At 46.3% G+C, this 21040-nt stretch overlaps 1 protein-coding gene across 6 annotated transcripts in view; it reads right to left on the bottom strand.

Annotated features, from left to right (window-relative positions):
- Window positions 1-20438, bottom strand: part of Rbfox1 (RNA binding protein, fox-1 homolog (C. elegans) 1) — a 1527688-nt gene extending 1507250 nt beyond the window's left edge. For 5 of the 6 annotated variants that reach the window (NM_021477.5, NM_001359725.1, NM_001359724.1 and 2 more), the window contains exon 1: window positions 19367-20438. The gene's annotated coding sequence lies outside the window, so the exon portion shown is untranslated. The remainder of the gene's footprint in view (window positions 1-19366) is intronic. The other variant, XM_006522179.3, reaches the window with a different exon arrangement.
- Window positions 20439-21040: the final 602 nt, after the last annotated feature.

Here is a 21040-nt window from a genome sequence, read left to right as displayed (position 1 = left end):
GTCCATCTCATGACAGTAAGGACTGAACCTAGGGCCTTGTGTTCCACTCAAGAGCTCCATCTCTGAGCTACTTCCCTAGTCTTTTCTCTCTGTGTGTCTATCTCTCTTTCAGTCTTGCTCCTTTCTATCTGTCTATATCTATACCTGTACCTGAACCTGTACATAGATCTATACATATATATGCATATACATATTTCTTACTAAAATACCTAAATTGGCCTTTAATTCCCTCCATAGTACAGACAGACCTTAATCATGAAACCTCCTGACTTAGCCTCCCAAGTGGCTCAGATTACAGGCCAATGCCAACATGCATAATGAGTTTTTTAAACTATCTAATCGATTCTAGGCTGACCTGCAATGTTCTGTGTAGCTAAGGACGGATGATCTTGATCTTGAACTTCTAATCCTCTTGCCTCTACCTCCCAAGGTCTAGGATTTCAGGCAAGCTCCCCACCATGCCTAGATCATGCAGTACTGGGTATCCAAGCCAAGGCTTTGTGCATGCTAGGCAATTGCCCTGCCAATAGAGCTACATTTTCAGCTGAGAACTGCATTCTGAAAAGAGAGGACCCATAAGCATCCCATTGTGATACAAACATTGACTCACACTAATCTGAATATGCTTTGAAGAAGGCTTGCAGTTCATCAAGTCTCTTGGCCATATTAGAAACCCACTTCTTAAAGGGGACAATATCTTGTCCCATTGGTCTGCATTTCACACAGGCTAACCCACCTCAAAGTGGAGAATGAAGATGTTTCCATGGGCTCCCCAGAAGGAGACTGCCACAGTGGCCCAGAGTGTTTACTCTCATTACTGCTGTTTCTTTCATTTCCTTTGTATTTCACTTTGATGATGGGGGCAGTGCTTGGAATCAAACCTCACATGTGTTAAATAAACACTCTCATGGAGCTGCCTCTGATGCAGAGTTATGGGAAGATGCCTAACTACATTTTAACATCTGCTTATCCTTTGATGTATGTGTGAGGGACTATGGTGTTAGGGAGAGCAGTATATGTGTACTTGAGAGTGCAGGTTCGTACAACCCACAAACAGAAGCCAGAGGAGGTTGTCTGCTTGCCTAGTCTGTCACATTCCTGCTTTATTGCCCTAGGAAGGGTCTCCTACTGAGCCAGAAGCTAGACTGGTGGCCTGCAAGCTCTAGAGATCCCCCTGTCTATGCCGGCCACAGCCCTGAAGTTATATTTAGTCCTAGTTTTCATGTGGGTACTTTGGATTCCAACTCTGGTCCCCGTGCTTGCATAGCAAACTCTGTAACCTAGTGAGCAATTTCTCTTGCCTCTGGTAGAGGACTTTTGGAAATTGTCATGTTAATTGTATAAATCAATTGTCTATTGGTTGCATACATATATGACCAGAAAGATAGGTCAATATATGGATATCTTTGTATTAATCAATCAGGGTAGTGATTCCACCTTCTTACCATTGCTGTGTGTTCAAGTCTTTGGCTTGGGCTCTGAGACCCAGCAGCTAGAGCTGTAGGCTCTGAAGATAAGAGCTGTCCCTGCAGTTCTCTGGGGTTGTTCAGCAACCCTGAAATGGCTCATTATGACTACTGTTAGATCTCCTGCCATGTCCTCTGCTGAAGGACTTCCTGCATCCACAGCCTTTCTTTAACTTCTGTGTCTATTAAATTATTTCTATATGTGATAGCACAGGAATGGCAGGCATGATAGTAGATGTCTGAGGACAGCTTCCCAGAGCTAGGTGTCTCCATCCATTACGTCAGTTTCAGCAAAGAGCTCAGCATCTCAGGCTTGGTGGCAAGCACCTTCACCCACTGAACCATCTTGCTCCCCCCTCACAAAGTGCATTTGACTTGCCCCAGGTGTCTGTCTCACTAAGGTTTATGGCAACTCACCCCAATCAGAATGGCGATCACCAAAACCTGTGACACCAAACGCTGGTAAGGATGTGGGGGGGAAAGGCCCCTTTATTTACTGTTAGTGCACATTAAAAGTAGTCCAGCTGCTATGGAAATCAGCGTAGAGATTTCTCAAACAAATTCAAAAATAGAACTTTTATAAAACCCAGATATTCCCCTCCTGGGAAGATATAAAGGGATGGGCATCTTAGCATGGAGACACTTGTTCATCCATGTTTATTGCTGTTCTACTCACAATAGCCAGGAAATGGCATCAGCCTAGATGTCCATCAACAGGAAAATGGAGAATAAAAATGCAGCCTGTATGCCCAGTGGAATCTTATACAGCTGGAAAGAGAAATGGAGTTGTGAAATGTGCAGGGAAATAAATGGATTTGGAAAGTATCATATTAAATGGGGTAACCATGACCTAGAAAGAAAGTTCCCAGCTCTGTCTTTCTACCCTCCCCCTTTCCTTCACCCCCATCTCTCTGCCTATCTTCTTCCTTTGTCTATCCCCCCCTCTCTCTCTTACTTTGTTCTTTGAGAATTTTATACAATTTTTACCATAGTCATTACCTCCCCCAAGTCTCCTCAGATCCATTCTCCTCCCCAGCCCACTCAAATCTGTGGCCTCTTTTATTTTTTAAACAAGTGAAGTCTACTTTTTACTTCCCATTTATTCTTATTTATTCTTAGATATAGAGCCTTCTACTGGAATACAGTTGACAAACCAGGGGCCACATATGTGAAAAAAGAAAAAAAAAAAAAAAAAAAAAGAACTGACGTGCCCTCCCTGGGTTGCTAGTAGCTCTGGCCATGCTGGGATTTTGGTTGGATCAAGCTTATGCAGGTCTCCTGCCTGCTTTCACCGCCACTGTAAGCTCCAATGAGCACCTGTATCACCAAGTCAGGAAAATACTTTTTATTTTTGGTCATCCAGAACCTCTGCCTCTTAACAATCATTTCACTCTCCCTCACAATGATCCCCAGCACCAGGCCGTGGAAGCTCTCTCTCTCTCTCTCTCTCTTTCTCTCTCTCTCTCTCCCCTCTCTCTTTGTGTGTGTGTGTGTGTGTGTGTGTGTGTGTGTGTGTGTGTGTGTGTAATATAAATATCCAATTTAGGGGGTGAGCATTCTGTAGTCTCATGTTCTACACTTTGACCAGCTGTGAGTCAAATAGAAGCCCCTGGGTGAAGGTTTCGAGATGCACTAATCTGCAGGTATAATGATAGCCATTGGGAGTCAATTCAATACTGTGTCCATTTATCAGATTAACAGTAGGAGGTTTCCCCCCAGGGCCTGTGACTTGTCTAGCTATAGATTCTTGACCCTGACAATGGTGCCAAGTATAGGTGCCATCTTCTGGAGTAAGCCTTGGTAATTTGTACCCCTGGGCAGGTCTTGCCAGGCCAGCCATCACTGTAGCATGCAGAGTTCATATCTGGGTAAGACTGATACTGATTGATTTTCTCCTCCAGTAATGCTCACAGCATCTTCCAGCACTATGAAAGCCAGCCAGGATGGACAAGGATTCCAGATGAGTTATCATGCAACAGTGTATGTTGTATGACTCAAATGACTCAAGAGGGTCTTACCAATAAGTTCTGGAGAAAAACTAAAAGTAATGTCAATAGCCTGCGGTCACCTGTGCTGTTTTTCAGGGACTGCTGCCTCCTCCAGACCCATCTCCCTTTTTTGGAGACTTGCCAGATCGCAGATGGCTCCCTATCCAGGATTATCTACCCACCACATACCACCTGGGGACCTGTGTAGGTTACACAGCTCTCTCTTACACAAAGGTCCCAGCTTGTACAGTACATATGCATGTATATAAGTAGGTGTAAATGAAGGCAAAGCCTACAAATACTAAAAAGAAAATCAAGAGTTCATAAAAAGAGATGCTGAAGGAGGGGGTTACCATTAAAATAGAAGGGAAAGGGGTTGCTACACAAAGAAGGAGCAGGAAGCAGGGTACTGGGAGATGAGGGAAGAGGAGAAACTACAAACAATGACTTTGTTTGAAAAAATGACATAATGAGGAGCTAGGGGCATGTCTCAGTGGTTAATAGCACATGCTGCTCTCACAGAGAACCTCAGAAAATTGCAGCCCAGTTCTCTGCCACCCCTCGCCAGGGAGATCACAGCTGCCTGTAACTCCAGCTCCAGGGACCCTTTGTCTTCCAGGGGAATCACTACTCACAGGCACAGATAGAATGCCACCTGATAGTCTATGTGTTCATTTGGAAACAAAACAAAATTAAAATTAAGCATGAGCTAAACAGAGAACATTAATAGACATGCTAATGTTGATGAGGAAATTCAGAGGCCTCCAACCTGGACAAAGCCTTTCAGACAACTATAGAATGCTGAGAGTGGGAGAAGCTGTCCTACCCAGGAAAGAGCACACTGATTGGCTATCCAAGACCACATGGTCAGCCCTGAAAACATGTGTACGTTATACAACTTGAACCGGTTCTATTTATATATTTAGGAACATAAATGAGTACATACGTATGCATGCATGTATGTATGTATGAATGTATGTATGTATTATGTATGTAAACAATTAAAGAAAAAGAGGCTACGAATGGAAAGCAAAAGAGCACATGGAAGGGATTGGAAGGGGGATGAAAGGGAAAGTGATATTATTATATAATAATCTCAACAGTTTTCATTAATTTTAAAAAGGAAAGTAATAGCAAAATACAAAATTATACAGCTGTGTCATTACCATTTGTATTATGAAAATAAAGAAAAATAATTTATTATTTTTCCTTTTAGAATTTTAAAGGAGGGAAGGGAGTCGTTGGCAGCAAGGGCAAGATCTTCCCCTGCTGGCATGTGTATCTGATGAGAAACCATACCTCCACCACAGCTATAATCCTCATTTGTGTCATAAAATAGGAGAGTAAGAGGCCTTAGAAGGCACCTATTATGTATGTTTCTCAGACTAACCAAAAGATAATCTTATACATACCAAAAAAACCCTAAACAACAACAACAACAACAACAACAAAAACCCCAAACAAACAAAAACAAAAATCCTGTCCCCTAGGAAGGTAAACATTTCCTCCTTGGAAGAGGCACCAAAAATAATCATGGCAAAGACATTTAATTTCTAGTTCCAGCTAGTTGATGGTAGATGCCCAAGGTGATGTGCTGATGATCTGAGAGAGGCAACACTAATGAGGTAGAAGGAGTTGATTATTAATGTCTGCCATGAGAAGGGGAAGGTATAGCTTGCAAGGCATTTGGATATCCAGTGTTTCTGAACACGAAAAGGCAGATCCAAAACAGCAAACCCAGCTCTTTCCTGAGCTGATCTCTCAGGGAGAAAGTGGGTTCTAGAAGGCTATTTTTACCAGGTTGATTTGTCAATTGAGCTTTCAAAGGCAAAGTCCTGTTGGGCGATGTCATTGGGATGGAGCGGAGCTCAAGGGAATGTGGCTCCCAGAGCATACATGGTCCTCTGGATGGGTATTGGGCAAGGTCAAGCCATCTGTTCAACCCTGGGGCAGGGATCCCATGAGTGTCTCTCATCTGGGGCAGATGAATGGAGAGGGGGCTGATATCAGCTGCAATCGTCTCTTCAAATATCTGTCTTTGTCTTTGTGCGTGTGTTATCAGAGCATAGTGCTCTCCATGAGTCAAAACTCTCCAATGGGGACAGCCCCTCCCCAGGCACCTTAGAGGAAGACATCTGTAGGTACCTGTGGTATCTCAGTAGAGGGAGGCAGGGTTACTGTCATCTACTGGATAGAGGCTGCACGTACTGCAGTTATAAAGTATCAATGAAATAATTTTATGTTTGGGGATCATCACAACCTGTGGAACTCTATTAAAGGAAAGATTACAGCATTAGGAAGGCTGAGAAGCACTATTCCAGACCCTTCTGCCTCAGCCTCCTCAATGCTGAGATTATAAGCAGGTACCCCTGTGTCCTGTGAGATAACCTTCTGTAAGTGTAGGTCTGCAAGCGCGGTATCTGTGACAGGATCCATATTTGTACAATGTCTGATGAGTGACAGGCAAGGACAAGGGAGGGTTCTCGTTCACTGTCTCCTCTTGCAGTGTTTGTGAGCTATTCCATTTGAACCCCAAATATTAAATAAACAGAGCAACTGTCTCATGCACCTTCTAGCACACTACTCCCGCCTAGAGTGCAGCTTGCACATGTGACATTGGTGCATGCTGCCAAATCACCCATGCTTAAAGTTGGTCATTTCCAACACCTTCAGTGAAGTCTGCCTCTCCTGCCCCATCCTCCACTGAAGCTGAGGAATGTCTGGATGGGGGTCCAATTGAAGCATGTATCTTATTCTACTCCCAGCAAGAAAGATGGCAAAGGGTCCTCCCAGAGCTCAGGACACTCCTTGAGGTTCCACCTACCCTTCTCCTCTGCTTTGCCAACTCCACTTTCAAATGAAGAGGCCTGTTAATTAGCAGAGCAAGTCAAACAGCTGAGCTGTATCCTGGACCATTATTAGCTTCCAAGCAAAGGCTCAGGCAGAACAAAAGGGAAGGAAGGAGGTGACAGAGCAAGGGGAGAGAAGGTAAAGGAGGACAAGAATGAAACTTAACCAGAGCTTTCAGTCTTGAGACCAAACAGCAGCAAGGTGAGATCCTGTGACCTCCTGAGAGAACTCAAGGCCCTCTCCTCAAACCTGGAAATACTGATCTCATAGCATCTTCATTTACAGCTGAAGAGGGATACAATTGTGTCCTTTGGCTATTGAACATAATAAATGTTGCTTTATGTAGTGAGGAGAGGGGAAACTCAGATGGTAAGGCCATACTGACACCTGCTGGCACTCCCTCAACTTCCCTTCAGAGGTTTGGCCTCTTGTCCTGCTGTTTCCTGGCACACTGGGCGCACATGTGGCCAGCTGAAATTAATATTCCTCCATGTGTGCCTGATCAACAAAGGAGGAAATCGAAAGGGCCTCTGGGTGGCCACAGTCAGTCCCTCCTCCTTCCCTAAGGCTCACAGGCCTGAGCTATGCAGATAACTGAGTTAAGTCTTTTGCTAAATCCAGTGTGGTGAATTCAATCCTGGGATTCCTGCTTCTGGACTGATGTCTTTTTCTTTCTTCTTTTTATTTATTTTTTCTTTTGTAGTGCTGGGGATTGAACCCAAGACCTCCTGTATCTTAGGAGAAAGCTCTGCTTCTGAGCTATATGCCCAGCTTTTTTTTTTTCCTTATTGTTTTGAGACATCTCACTAATTTGCTCAGGCTGGCCTTGAACTTGTGTTCCTCCTGCCTTAGCCTCCTGAGTGCTCCTGTGTGTGTACATACCACCTTCCCAAAAAATAGTCCCAGTCTTCCATACAGAGGTGAGGAGCTGCATATTAAGATCTAACCATCCCAGACGCAAAACAACTCCTCTTTTTGAGGGCTGACTCTCAGTGTGTCCAGCTAGGTGTCCCTAGAGTCCCTCTCCTGAGCTTCCTGCCTTAGATGATCATCTACCGTTTTGTGATGAGCATGCTTCACCTTGAATCCATCCTGGCACCTGTTCGCACAGGCAGCAATGCAACTGTCCCTTTTCACAGGCCACTCCTGCTGTACTGTGAGCTTCATGAGGCAGAGACTACATGGAGTCTGGGTAGGGTCAAAGGAATGTGGAGTCTCCCCTCCTATCTGGACACTCAAGACTACATTCTTTTCCTCATTGCTTAAATCCCAAACCCCAAGTGCTCTGTGCCCTGTGCTTTGGATTCTCTGGCGTGTTGACCTGCACTGAATCAGAACTGCTGGCTTCTACCTATCTTCATACCACTGTGTTCTTTGTTCTTTTAATAGTTGAACATGCTTATTTTAGAGACTTATTGAGAATTTTGACATACATTTACATGTAATATGTATGTATGCCTGTGTGTGCACCTGTATGCATGTAGAGGGCATCGATGTGCATGCTTATGGAGTATGTATGTATGCCTGTGTGCGCACCTGTTTGTATGTAAATCCCAGAGGCTGATGGTGGGTGTCATCCTCAATGTTTTACTTACTTCTTAGATGAGTTCTATCACTCAATCAGGAGTTTGGTACTTAGGCTAGACTTTCTGGTTGGTGCTGCCCTCACCTACGTGTCCTCCCATCTTTGTTTCCCAATTATTGGGGTTACTGATATTCACCATGTGCCAGGCTACTGTGGACACTGTTCATTTGAACTTGGGTCCTTGACTGAACCATCTCCCTGCCTTACAGAGATTGTTTTAAAAAATGAACCATGGCATCAAAAATTTAATAAAGTAAGAGAACCAAATGTAGTTGACAGAACTCGTGCCGCTGGGCCTGTGCACTGGAGAGATCAGACTGTGAATTTAACATGAGCTTTCTTACAGGCTTTGTAAATCAGGGAACATGGTTAATGCCCCTGCTCAGAGTATCTGATAAAAACATACACAAGCATCTCTCAGTCACATAGCAGTGGGCAACATAGCCTTCAGCAGTGTCACCAGAGCACATAAGGGCAGGGAGGGTGAATTCCCCATAACCCCACTTCCTTCACGTCCTTGCTTTCTCTCCAACGGCTTTCTGTTTTACTTTTTTCTGTGTATGACATTTGGCTCTATTGGTTCCCTTACATTGAGTCTGAGTGGCATGGTCTCTGACTGAGGGTACATATGAGGTCTGCCATTTAAAACTTAGGGGTAACACTCCTTTCTTCAATGTTCCTCATCATGAATAAGAATTTTACAGGGCAAAGTGGAGGGTTCTTCATTATGCCTTGAAGAGGTTAATATTGACTTACATGTTTCCGACAGGAAATGAGTGAGTCACTCCCTCAAACCACCACCCATATGCTAACTGTCCTCAGAGTACACACATGGGTAAAGAGCTTCCCTTGATATCTGGGGACACTCTAGGGACATATGTCTTGGAGTGGCAGACAAACTAAGTCTATACTAGGGAGCAAAATGGTGGCCCAGAGAGTTACTGTAATTTTCACAGGGTTCCACAGCTGCAGAGTGGCAGAATTCGCACCCCCTTTATCCTCCCTCATCTCTGCTCCTAGTCAGTCTTTGTGCACTCTTGAAGCTTTCGCAAGTCTGAAATAACTCTATTAGCCCAGGTCTTTGCAGCAACACCTTTGGAAGCAAGGGCTTTCTTTTTCCACTCCAATCCAGCCCCAAATCCCAAAACTTTGGTAGAAGCCTCTAGCAGAGCCTTGTGGGTTTTGATTTCATTTCCTGGGATACAATCTTGGGCTAGCATGGAAGTCACTACGTAACCCAGGCTGTCCTTGGGCTACAGTCCTCTACAGTCTTCCTGAATTGGCCATCTGAGCTCTGGGGTTACAGCTATGCTCCACCAGCCAGACCTCACTGGCTGTATGTTCTCAAAATAAAGTCAGGCACATCATGAAATCGGCACAGCCTGTGCACTGTATTCACTGTCACTCCAGGAAGGTCTCCTAGCATCTGTTCCCTTACTGTTCATCCCTTACAACCACAGAAACCTGAGTCAGGGTGCTGACCATGTAAAGCCATGACCGTGAGCAGAGCGAGCATCAGAGCCTCTGAGATAGTCTAGAACTCAGCCAACAGCCCCGGAATCAAGAGAGGAACAAGCCCACTCCCAGTTCTACCAGGGCAGACAGTGCTGAGTCAGCTTCCTCCACACCCTGCTGTCACGTTTTCATAATGACTCTAATAAACAAGCATTTCTCTCTGCTGATCAATCAGAGTAGTGCATATGGCCGCTGACAGCATCCTCAGCAGGCAGAGCTCCTTGGCGAGATCCAGGCTGTCGGCTCCTTCCTTGGACATCTGCAGCAACACTGGGCTCTTCCCCTTCACCCTTAATCCATCAACTCAGTTACAAGCAGAAGAATGTAAGCCTCGTGTCTGGAACTGTTGTGAAGAGAGCTGGTCAGGTTCCAGTAAGGTCAGATTCTTCAACCTTAAGAACCCCATCCCTAGCAAACCAGGGTTGAGGAAGTAGGGGAAGCCCCACGGTTCTAGACTAGGATCCATTGCTCTACCCAGTTTCCTCCATCAAGCATGGTGGCTTTTATTCCAGTGCTTGAGGAATTGAGTCAGGAAGGATACTGGCATGAGTTTGAGGCTAGCTTATGGTGCATAGAAAGATTCTACTTCAAAAGAAAAGATAGGAAGGAAGGGAGGGAGGGAGGGAGGGAGGAAGAAACAGAGTGAAAAATTGCTGATCAAACCCTCCTTTGGGACTGGATATAGTGCTCAGAGGGTAACAGTACTTGTGCAAGCATGAGATCAGTTTGAACCTCTAGCACCCATGTCAAAAGCTAGGCATGGCTGCATGTGCTTATGATCCCAGCATTGTGGAAGCAGAGATTGCTGGGGCTCGCTGGCTGTTCAGTGAAAGACTCTATCTTAAGGAAGGAAGGAAGGAAGGAAGGAAGGAAGGAAGGAAGGAAGGAAGGAAGGAAGGAATAGATTTTCCTTTGGTCTCTATGTGAGTGTACACTTATATGCAACACATACATGCACACACACTCACATACAGGCACATACACACACATATGTGCACACACACATGCAGTCATATACACATATGCCACAAGTGCATATAGACCCAGTCATGCAACATACATACATACATAGAGCTCTATTGACACTCTGGAGTGAATGGGACCCTGACAAAGGATGTATTAGAGTTCTGACAAGGACATAGCCAAAACTGAAGACCAAGCTTTCTGTATATAATACCCCTGTCCTAAAGTCTGCAGGAAAGAGGAACAGACATCTTGAAGAAAGACAGACTCAGCAAGAGAGAGGTGAGTACTGTCAAGTCCATGCATTGTGTGACCTATGTCTCACTGGGATGTCAGAAGAAACACAGCCGCAGCTGCTGTGGGCAGTGAGGTGACACAGAAGAAGCAGCTGTGTGCACACTGCACAGTCAGTGGTCAGCCAAGTAGCTCCAGCCTCAAGCATGTGATGACGAGTGACTGCCACAGACAGATGGGGAACCCAGTATGCCCTGCACACCACACTCAGACTCTTGCAGAATGCTGCAGTGAATAGGAATGTGTGCCTGCTTCCCCTGCATGACACCGATGCTCTCAGCCTAACTTTCCAGAGCAAGCAGAACTAAGCAGCAGTACCCCTGTGTTAGTTAAGGTTTCTATTGCTGCGATGAAACACCATGAGCAAAGTAATTTGTGGAGAAAAAGGTTTTTTGGCTTAAGTTCCTATATCACTGTTCATCATTGAAGGTATTCAGGACAGAAGCTCAAACAGGACAGTAAACTAAAGGCCATATCTGATGCAGAGGCTGGGTACTGGCTTGTTCCCCATGGCTTGCTTAGCCTGATTTCTTAGAGAGCCCATGACCTGCCCAGGGATGGCATCACCCACAATGGGCTGGGCCCTCTCTTATCAATCACTAATTTAAAAATGCCCTACAAGCTTGCCTATAGCCTTATCTTGTGGAAACATTTTCTTAACTGAGGGCCCCTCCTCTTAGATGATTTCAGCTTGTGTCAAGTTTACATAAAGCTATTCAACTTAACACACAAACACATCACTATTAAGCCACAACCATCTTGTTCTTGTTCATCTCCAAGATGACACATCAATATCAAAATCACATTGTAAGACATATTACAAACTTAAAAAGTCTTACAGTCTTTACAAATGCAAAAACTTTAAAATTAAACCTTTTTTTTTAAATTCAAAGACTCTTTTAAAACCTAAAACCTCTCAAAAAATTCAGTCTCTCAACTGTGGGATCCTGTAAAATCAAAAACAAATACATCCTTACTTCAAGAGGGAAGAAGCAGGGGAACAATCGCAATCGGAACAAATCAAACCCAAACTCCAACAGTGTAAATAACTCAATGTCCAGTATCTGAGATTCACCGATGATCTTCTGGGTTCCTCCAAGGGGGCTTGCAACACTTCTCCAGCTCTGCCCTCAGTGTCACATACAGCTTGTCTTCTAGGCTCCACTCCAGTACTGCTGCTCTTCTTGATGGTTATCCATGGTGCTGAAATCCCCAAAATTGCTGGGATCCCTTGATGGAACTAGTCTGCACTTTCACCAATAGCCTCTCTGGGTTCTTTTTAGAAACTCCAGCCCTGCCACACAGTGCCAAGTCTGAATTGCTCTCCATGACCCTTTCATGCCTTCAAAACCAGTGCCACTTGGGTTAATCTTATACTATCAAGTTTGGTACAATCTTGGCCACTTCTGGAGCACAGCCTCTGTGCGCTGGCCCTGAGGAAACAGTTCCCACAAAGTTTCACCTCAGTGATGCTGGTCTCTTCTTAATCACCATTAATTTCTTAGCTCTAGCTAACCATCCTCATTTGTCCCAGTAACACAAAGGTGTCACTCAATGTTCTGGCCTCTTGTTAATCCCAGCTGAGTCTTCAGCCTTGACTAACCAGAATGACAGAATCTTAATTCAAAATAGCAAGTGGTCCTGATCTCTTTGAATTTCTGTATGAAACTTCACAAACAAGGTCTCCATCTTTTGCACTGCTCTCAACATTCTTCTCCTTCAAGCTCATACAGAACAACCCACTGAGCTTTCAACACTCAATGACTCTTCTAGCTTCAAGTCCTAAAATCTTTCCACAGTCCTTCCAAAAACATGGTCATGTCTATTACAGCAATGCCCTACTTCTGGCACCAAGCTGTCTGAGGGTTTCTATTAGGATACATAACACCATAGCCAAAGCAATTGGGGGATGAAGAGTCTATTTGGCTTACACTTCTATATCACTGCTCATCATGGAAGGAAATAAGGACAAGAACTCACACAGGACAGGAACCTGGAGGCAAAAGCTGATGCAGGGGCCATGGAGGGGTGCTGCTTACTGGATTACTCCTCATGGCTCGCTTGAACTGCTTTTATGTAAAAGTTAGTACCACCAGCCCAGGGGTGGCCCCACCCACAATGGGCTGGGTATCCCCCATCAATCACTAATTAGTAAAATGCTGTACAGGCTTGTGCACAGCCCAATCCTATGAAGGCATTTTATTATTGAGGGTCCAAACTCTCAAATGATTTTAGTTTGTGTCAAGTTAACATAAAAGTATCCAGCACAGTTCCTAACACTTCACCACATGGCTCGTAGCTCACTTGAGGACTAAAAGGCAACAGGAGGCCCTGTGAGTAGATATGACCCTCATGGGACTATCCCCTTCAGACTCCTGTGTGTGTAGCTCAGCTGCTCCAGCAGGTAACCATGAACAAACTGCTTAAAGCCACCCACAGCTCACTGTCAATCTCCGGAAGAGGGATTCAAACGAGAATCTTGGAGATTCAAAGAATAACCTTGGGGCTGTGGAGGTGTCTCAGTTGGTAAAGTGCTAGCTTCCAGAGCTTTAGGACTTGATTTTGAGTCTTGATAGTCATATAAAAATTAGCCACACAGGGTAACACACCTTTGATCCATTCCCTGGAAAGGCAGATATAGGGAGATCAATGGGGCTTGTTCTCCAGTCTAACAGAATCCACAAGGTCCAGTGGCAGGCCTTGTCTCAAAAAGCAAACAATACAACAAAGCAGTGTAGATGGTACCCAAGGCAGATGGGGAGGGACAGAGGGGAGGGAAGGGAAGGAATTGATGGAGGAAGGGAGGGAAGGGGGAGGAAGGGAGAGAAGGATGGAAGAAGGGAAGGGGAGAATGAATTCAACTTTAAAGTGGATGAGAAGCACCAAGAAATTTGCAAGAAAGGCCTGGCCAAGTGTGGTTGGGGAGCAGACGTGACTGCATGTCAGAAACCCCTTCACATGCAACCCAGAGGTGTAGGTAGTGTGCGCAGCACAGTCTCACTGTGGGAAGCATCTGGTTCAGGGGCCTTTGTTCGTTTCATTGCATAGGTAGTGGAAGACTTGAAATCCAAGGCTGTGAATAAGGAAACAGGGTTGGAGTCAAGAATGAGATGCGGTTGATTGCCTCCAGGACAAAACCCTACAGCGAAGCATATTACCCCTTCTAGGGTCAATGAACATGGTTATTCCCACTTGAACTTTTCATAGGAATCGCTACATATTGCAAAGGACACCATTCTGCCCACACAAAACCATGAGCTGAACAGGACCTGCATCCTGTGAGGGCCTACAAGGGCAGTGGCTGAAGAGCCCAGAGCCACGAGCCCTGGCTTTCAGAGAACTCATAGGGAGATGTTGACAGAAAGAACTGTGTGTCTGGTGGACTGACACTACTTATTTTAAGAGAGTATTTCAAGACCAGCTAAGCTGAATAATGCAAATCTTCCAAGCCCAGGGTTACCTCTTTCACACAATAAACTTCACTGAGAAATGGACTTCTTTTTTTCCTATAAACTTAGACAGATAAACAGGTCGTGTAGACAGATGATAGAGGTAGGTTTACAGAGGTGATAGAGTAATAAATAGATGATAAAGATAGATAGAGAGACAGACAGACAGACAGATATTTTTCTCCATCTTTCTCATGTTGGAGGGTTATAACCAGGGGTTTCACACACACGAGGCAAGTGCTCTGTAGCTAAGCTACACTGAAATCTCAACTCCTATTCTCTCTTTGATGAAAAACCCTAAACACCAATGGAGGAGAAATAATGTAAACTAGGTACTTGGATGTTGCATGCTACATTTCCCTGCTATGGCATTGCCCTTATGGAACTATAAGCCCATAAAAATCTTTCTCCCCTACCTTTCCCTGACTATAGTGTTTTACCTCAGCAACATAAAAGTAACTAACATAATATGTCAAGGTCATTCATTAGAACCTACGTTCATTCCTTCTAACCCCTCCTGACAAGAGTGGGTGTTTCCACCTTCTATGGACCACAAAGTTCCCACATGCAGTGTCAAGAAATCACCTGCTCTGACATGGGATGTTTTCTTAATTAAGTAGTAGGCAGGGATTATGTGGTCCTCTCCCAGCCTCGGGGAAGACCATGGCCACTCACAACTCCGTATGCAGCAACCAGTGACAAGCTAGTTGTAGCTTGGCGTAATAACAGATGTGAAATATGAGGCAGTTATCTCACCTGTGACCTCATATGCCATTGTCAGTGCAACACCTCAGCCTAGTCTGTGCTCATCACTGACATCATCCTGGGTCCCCTCACTCTGAGGATCCATCACTGATTAATTCTTTAATTAAGGTTTCATGTGTATGTGCCTTGGGGCAGTATTAAATAAGGAAGGTAGACATTGGGGAGAACTTTGTAGTTCCTTTAAACATTTCCTTTAAACAGCAGAAGGTAAACATGTGTGTGGTGGGTTCCTGGATAAATCTTGCAGTTACTGAGTCAGTATTAATTTGGGAATCGTGGTTGTTGTGTGATCCCCATGACAGGCACAGACAGTGCAAGTTACCAGGTGACCTTCAGAGCACGTTCTCAGATTTCCAGAGTCTCAGGCCAGTGGGAAATTGCTGTGTCTCCTCTTGGACTGTGCGCATTCTTAAACCCATGACCATAAGGAGTATAAACAAACGGCTGGGCTTTTGGAAAAGGGAAATATCAGATGTATGGCCAAGGAGATCCATGTTTTGAGGTACAAAACTAAAACTTAGAAAGGAATTTGATGTAAAAAATAATAACAGGTTGTTTGCTTTTATCTTATCTTATTTTTTAAGATGCCTGTTTGTATTCTAACGAGAGAAAGAACGAGTGTGGATTTGGGTACCTGAGGAGGTGGCAAGGATCTGGGGGAGCTAGTGGGTGGGAAAGTGTGATCAGAATACTCTGGGTGTAAATCCACCTATTTTCAATACAAAGAAAACTCTAAAGAAAGACATGGAAATGGGAAATACAAAATGGAAAAACTTTCCACGTTCACTATGTAGCCCAAGCTGACCTCAAAATTACAGTTCTCAGCCTTTCCAGTGCCGACCACAGCGATGTCCCTGCAGGATGAACTCAGATAGTTTTTATTTAATTTTATTTTTTTATAACTCAGTATTTTTTAATATGGACAAAATTATAGAGAGATTGTGTGATGAAATTATTCAAATTAGAAAAAAATCTTAATGGCTTGGATAACTGGATCTGAAGAGGACAAGCCTGTTTTAAAGACTGAAAAAAGAGATTAGTGTGAAAATTCAGACGTGTAGTCAAACCTTGGAGAAAAATATACACACACCACATACAGACCACACTCACATACACCACACACCACACATTGAACATACCACATATACACATACAGAGACATGTACCACACATCACATACACCACGCACACAGACACATATACACATAGACACACAAACACACACACACACACACACACACACACACACACACACACACTGTGAGTCAGGGCTATGACCAAGCTGGAGAGGGCAGATGAATGTCATGGGCACAGTGCGCTCAAAGCTTTGTGTGTAGAAAACTCTGGAAGCAATGAGTAACTGGTAAAGACAGAATCAGGCTTTACCAAGACATCACTCAAATTGGTGATTAATGAATCACTGTCCCCAGACCTCAACAGGCACCCTCCTGCCACCTGCTCCCAGGGTGTGTATTCCTGATGGCCCCTGTCAGCCATGTTTGTCTTGAACTGGGAAAAGGCATCTTGCCGTCAACAGTGTAGACAATGCTCTAAAACTCTGTGACGTAGAGGCTGGGACCCAGCTCTGCAGCTCTGTGGTAGAGCTCTGGCCTGGCCTAGAGTCCACCACTGAGGGACTGAAGGCATGGCTCAGTGTTAGAGTACCTGCTTAGAATCCAGTAATGGGGGGGCTGGGGGCATGTCCCAGTGTTAGGGGGCCTTTCTAGAATACATTAGTGAGGGGCCAGAAGTATGTCCCCATGTTAAAGCCTCTTTCTAGAAGCCTTCAGCAAATGACTAGGGTCATGGCTCACAGGTCCAGCAGTTGCATAATATGCATAGTGAGTGCCTGGGTTCCATTCCCAATACAAGGGAGGCAGACTTATAAACCTTATTGTATGCTGGCACTACAATAAAATAAAAGAATTGATTTTGAACACTTTTGTTAGTTAGAGTAACTTCTTGCACATTCTTTCTTTTCGTGGATGAGGGATGACCACAATTCTGTTGTCATAATTAGATCATGTTACAAAATCCCTTATTTCAACATGGCAGGGTGAGTCACCTGGATCAGTACTGCAGAAAGACATCTCTAACATCCCTTAATTCCTGTGTTTTCAAAATACTCCCTGTGTCAGAGCAATGAGTTTCCAATTAAAGAGGCATGTTTCATCCCAGGAGGCAGAAGCGATGGTGGCCTTCTCCCAGCTGAAGGGAAAACAGACAGGCCACAGATCCTGACTTTAGGTCCAGGTGCCTGTGGAAGCCACAAGCCCAAACCACCATCCAACCACCCAGCCAGTGGACAGCTGTCTCAATCTTCATCAAAAACTACTGCAGAGTAAGAAGAGAGCAGGGGAGTGGTAGGCCTTGGGAGCCCAGGCAATCCTACCAGCAAAGACTTCTTGTAATTTACCAGAGTTGCTTCCATATGTAAGCTTAAAAGGAAATGGGTGGACATCCAATAAGCTACTAGGTTGGATATCATGAGACTTGAAAAAGAAAGCAATAGAGTTGAAAACAAAATAAAAAGGAAGAGAGGTAGATAGGCACTTACCATATGCTAGGTCTCACTCTGGGTCCTTCTTGCTTTTTTTTAAAATCCCCATCTAAGGATAAAACCACCTCAGAGGCTCTCAGAGTGTAGTGAAATCTACAGCTACAGAGGTTAAATAACTTGCCCAAGGTCATAGTGTTGGCAGGCAGCGAAGCCAAGAGCCTCAGGCTCCTCTGGGCTACCACATTCTACTTTGTAGACCCTAGATGTAGCTGGCTCCCTTTCCATCCCAACTCAATGGACTGCATAAGCTAATTTAGTGAAGACCCAAGGAACCCTTGGGCCTCCACTATTCCAGAGGAGGTCAAGACAGAGCTGGGCTTGCAGTCTGGCTCTGGGTCTGTGTAGTATTCAGAGTATCTTTGCCCTTTAGGGGTGCTCAAGCTTTTACCTCGGAATAAAAACTAAAAACTAAAAAAGTCTTGGACCAAAATAAACCTGCCTGTGGCTCCCGCCAGGCCTCTGTGGTCACTTAAAAACTGAAAAGAGTGAGCCTTTTATTTATTTTCTTTCTTTCTTTCTTTTTTTTTTCTCCTATTTTGATAATGCAGAGAAAGGGCACAGGAAGGGAAAGGCAAACAGGATCGGGGTAGAAGAGGGTCTGCAGTGGATAGTGTTCTCTAAACTCAGCAGGACAAGGCTAGTTCTGCTTCTTGCACATGGTTTCAAAGTAAAAGCTAATATGATTATAAAACACAACCCAAGTTGTAATTCATCGTGCACAGGCTCAAATCTATTCCCAGACTCCACTCCCATTTCCAAGTTCAAATGAGAAGACCCTTGGTTGGGAGTCACTTTCACAGAGTATCTGATGAGGATTTCCAAGCTGAGTAAGGGCGACCTAATCCTCCCACCCTGCTTCCCCAGTAGCTCTGGGGCAGGCAGGCAGGCAGGCAGGCAGGCAGGCAGGCAGGCAGGCAGGCAGGCAGGCAGGCAGGCAGGCAGGCAGGTAGGCAGGCAGGCACACCCTGTACTGGGGCTTGCAGGGAAATCAAAAAAATCTCCTGTTGTCTTTGACAGAGGAGTTAGCAGTGGCTCCAGGGTGAACTGGGATTGAGGCTTTCCCTCCCTGGGCCAGCAGACACCTTCTGGGTGCTGTGAGACACCTGGATCCTCAAGCTGGGGCCTTGAAGGTTCCAGGATCTTCCTGGCCAGGGGACCCCCGCTGGCTGTAGCCAGCCCAGATTTTGCCTTTGCCTCCATCTCCATGGAACTGAGAGACTAACCAAGACTGGGGCGACCTCTCTGCCTGCTCTCCGAGGCTGAGCAGAGATCTGAGTTCTCTCCCCTATGTGGCAACTAAGGAACAAGGGGGTATGGCCAGAGTTCCCACTTTCAAGGTTTCCATGCTGCTCTCATCTTCTGGGGTCCAAGACATTGACCTGGCAAAAGCCACAACTGTTCTCCCTCATCCAGCCAGCGCTTTCCTGCCTCCCACCAGTGGTTTGGCACTTCCAAAGGCCTTCCCAGCCACCAAGGTGCCTCCTCTCTCTGACTTCCACAGGGCTGGGCGATTAGGAGGCAGCAAAGAAACAGGAGGTGTACCTGATGTCCCTGGTAGTCCACCCAGGAGACTGAGCAACCCAAAGTGCGCAGCCAGGATACTGCCTCTGCAGCTGCTGCCCCTGGGATGCAATGGGAGGCCAGAGGAGGCATCCTGGGAGCTTAGGAGGGATACCCTGGGGGCAAGGAAAGATAAGAAGGGAGAAGAGACAATGTGTGGAGGTGGAGTAGGGGGCTCATGGTTAAGTCCCTCTCCAGGAACGTGCCAAGAGATTGCTCTTCATGCCCTGTAAAACTTCCAGGTGCATCACACCCAGAGTGGCTCTGGGAGGAGGCCACCTTTGCTGGAACCTCGGTTTTTCTTTCCTGGGACCCTTTGGGTTGGGTCCGGATTAGGTAGCGCAAAAGTGGGCGACTCTGCCTGGACTTACCTAGAACTCCTGGCGAGCTTGGCAGTTGTTGCCTGCTCCTGGATTCCTCAGTTCTCTGTGTGACCCCAGCCGCGTTCAGCATCCACCAGAGGCAACGAATTAGGATGTTGGCTTCTCTCACTCCAGCTGGCCACAACTTCGCGGCAGGTCAGCCGCGCCCTACTACTGGGCGCGGCGAAGGTCCGGATCACTCCTAAGGGGCCCTGGTGTCCAAGGCCACCTGGTCTGAAGCGCAGGGGTTTCCGGGATCTGGAGATGCGCTAGGTCCTCTCAGATCTGTCCTGAGCTGGGAGGACGCTCGGAGTTGTCGGCTCCGGACGCTGGGGCGGGGCGCACGGCTGTCCCCTCCAGATGCGAGCTGAGCGACTCACTGGTGGTTTCTCGGGTCCGCGAGGCGCACGCGTGGGTCCTGTGGCTGGCAGAGCGCCCCCACTCTTCCGTGGTGCAGCCGGGTCTGGCGCGATAAGAAGAGGGAGTAATTCCCCCTCGACTCTGAGTTCGGGCTCCCCTCCCTGCTACCACGCGCGGACCCCTATCCGAGGTATCAGCCGCTGCGACTGACACTTCTGGGATCCAGACGGAGGAGGGTGGAGGCGGCTCGGCTCGCAGGGGGAACTAGAAAGGAGGTGACCTTCAAACCCCGCGCTCCAGGAGGCCGGGAGGAGGGGACCGGGTGACGCTGATTTGGGAGCAGCAGGCGAGCACTGGGTGGCCCACGGGAGTGCTGGCAAGCTGGACCGGAGGAGAAGCAAAGAAGAGCGCAACCAACAAAATCCAGATTAGAAAATAAACAAAGGAGAGCGGAGAGCTAGGGAGAGCGCGAGAAAAATGTGTGCATGTGTGTGTGTGTGTCTCTCTGTGTGTGTGTGTGAGTGTGTGTGTCTGTGTGTGCCCGCGCGCGCGCGCGCGACAGGCAGCGAGCAGCCGGGCTGGCGAGCCAAAAATAATCCCGAGCACCAGGGAGCGCCCCCTCCCCCTTCCCTCTCCAGTGCTGCCGCCGCGGTCACGGTCACGCTTGCAGCCTTGAATTCCAGCAGCCGCTGTGGGCAAGGGACTAGGTGCCCCTAGTCTCTTCTTCCTAAAGTGCACAAGGGGTGAAAGTTGCCTTCCAGAGTGGGTGGAGCAGAGAACACACGTCCTTAGATTGAGGCCTTCCTCTTCCCAAAGTGGGTTTGCTCAGCCAGCCCCTAAATGAGCTCTCCATCCTGAACGCCTCCCCCTTGTCCTCATAGGCAAGGTAGGAAAAGGAATCTCAAAAGGCCTAAGGGTATGGAGACCCCTTGCCCTGGTCCACTTTCAAAGAAGTTTCTGGGGAACTCTTAAAGCTCTCTGCCTGGCAGAGATGGAGCCCCAGTCCTGAAACAAAAAGTTACACCCACCTGGATAATCTCTACCTCTGAGCTGCAGGTCTGGCCTGACCTCATCTGAGCAGCCACCTCTTCTTGGTGGGCAGAAGTGCTTCTGGGTTGGAGGCTGGGGTTTGTTCTCTGAGCAGCTAGCTGACAGGCCCATCCATGATTCTTCTTAGGCCTCTCTAGTACTCAGGTCACACTACCATGTGTTGCTTACATAGTTTGCACTGTCATCTCAACAAGACAGAGAGGATACCCTGAATCTGCCCATTTCCCATGTTAGAAAGTTGAGGTATCAGAAGCTAAAGCAGGGCTTTTCCTT

The sequence above is a fragment of the Mus musculus genome, chromosome 16, assembly GCF_000001635.26.
Source record: "Mus musculus strain C57BL/6J chromosome 16, GRCm38.p6 C57BL/6J".
Taxonomy (NCBI): Eukaryota; Metazoa; Chordata; class Mammalia; order Rodentia; family Muridae; genus Mus; species Mus musculus.
The sequence above is the reverse complement of the archived record's forward strand: the minus strand, read 5'-3'. Positions and strand labels throughout refer to the sequence as shown.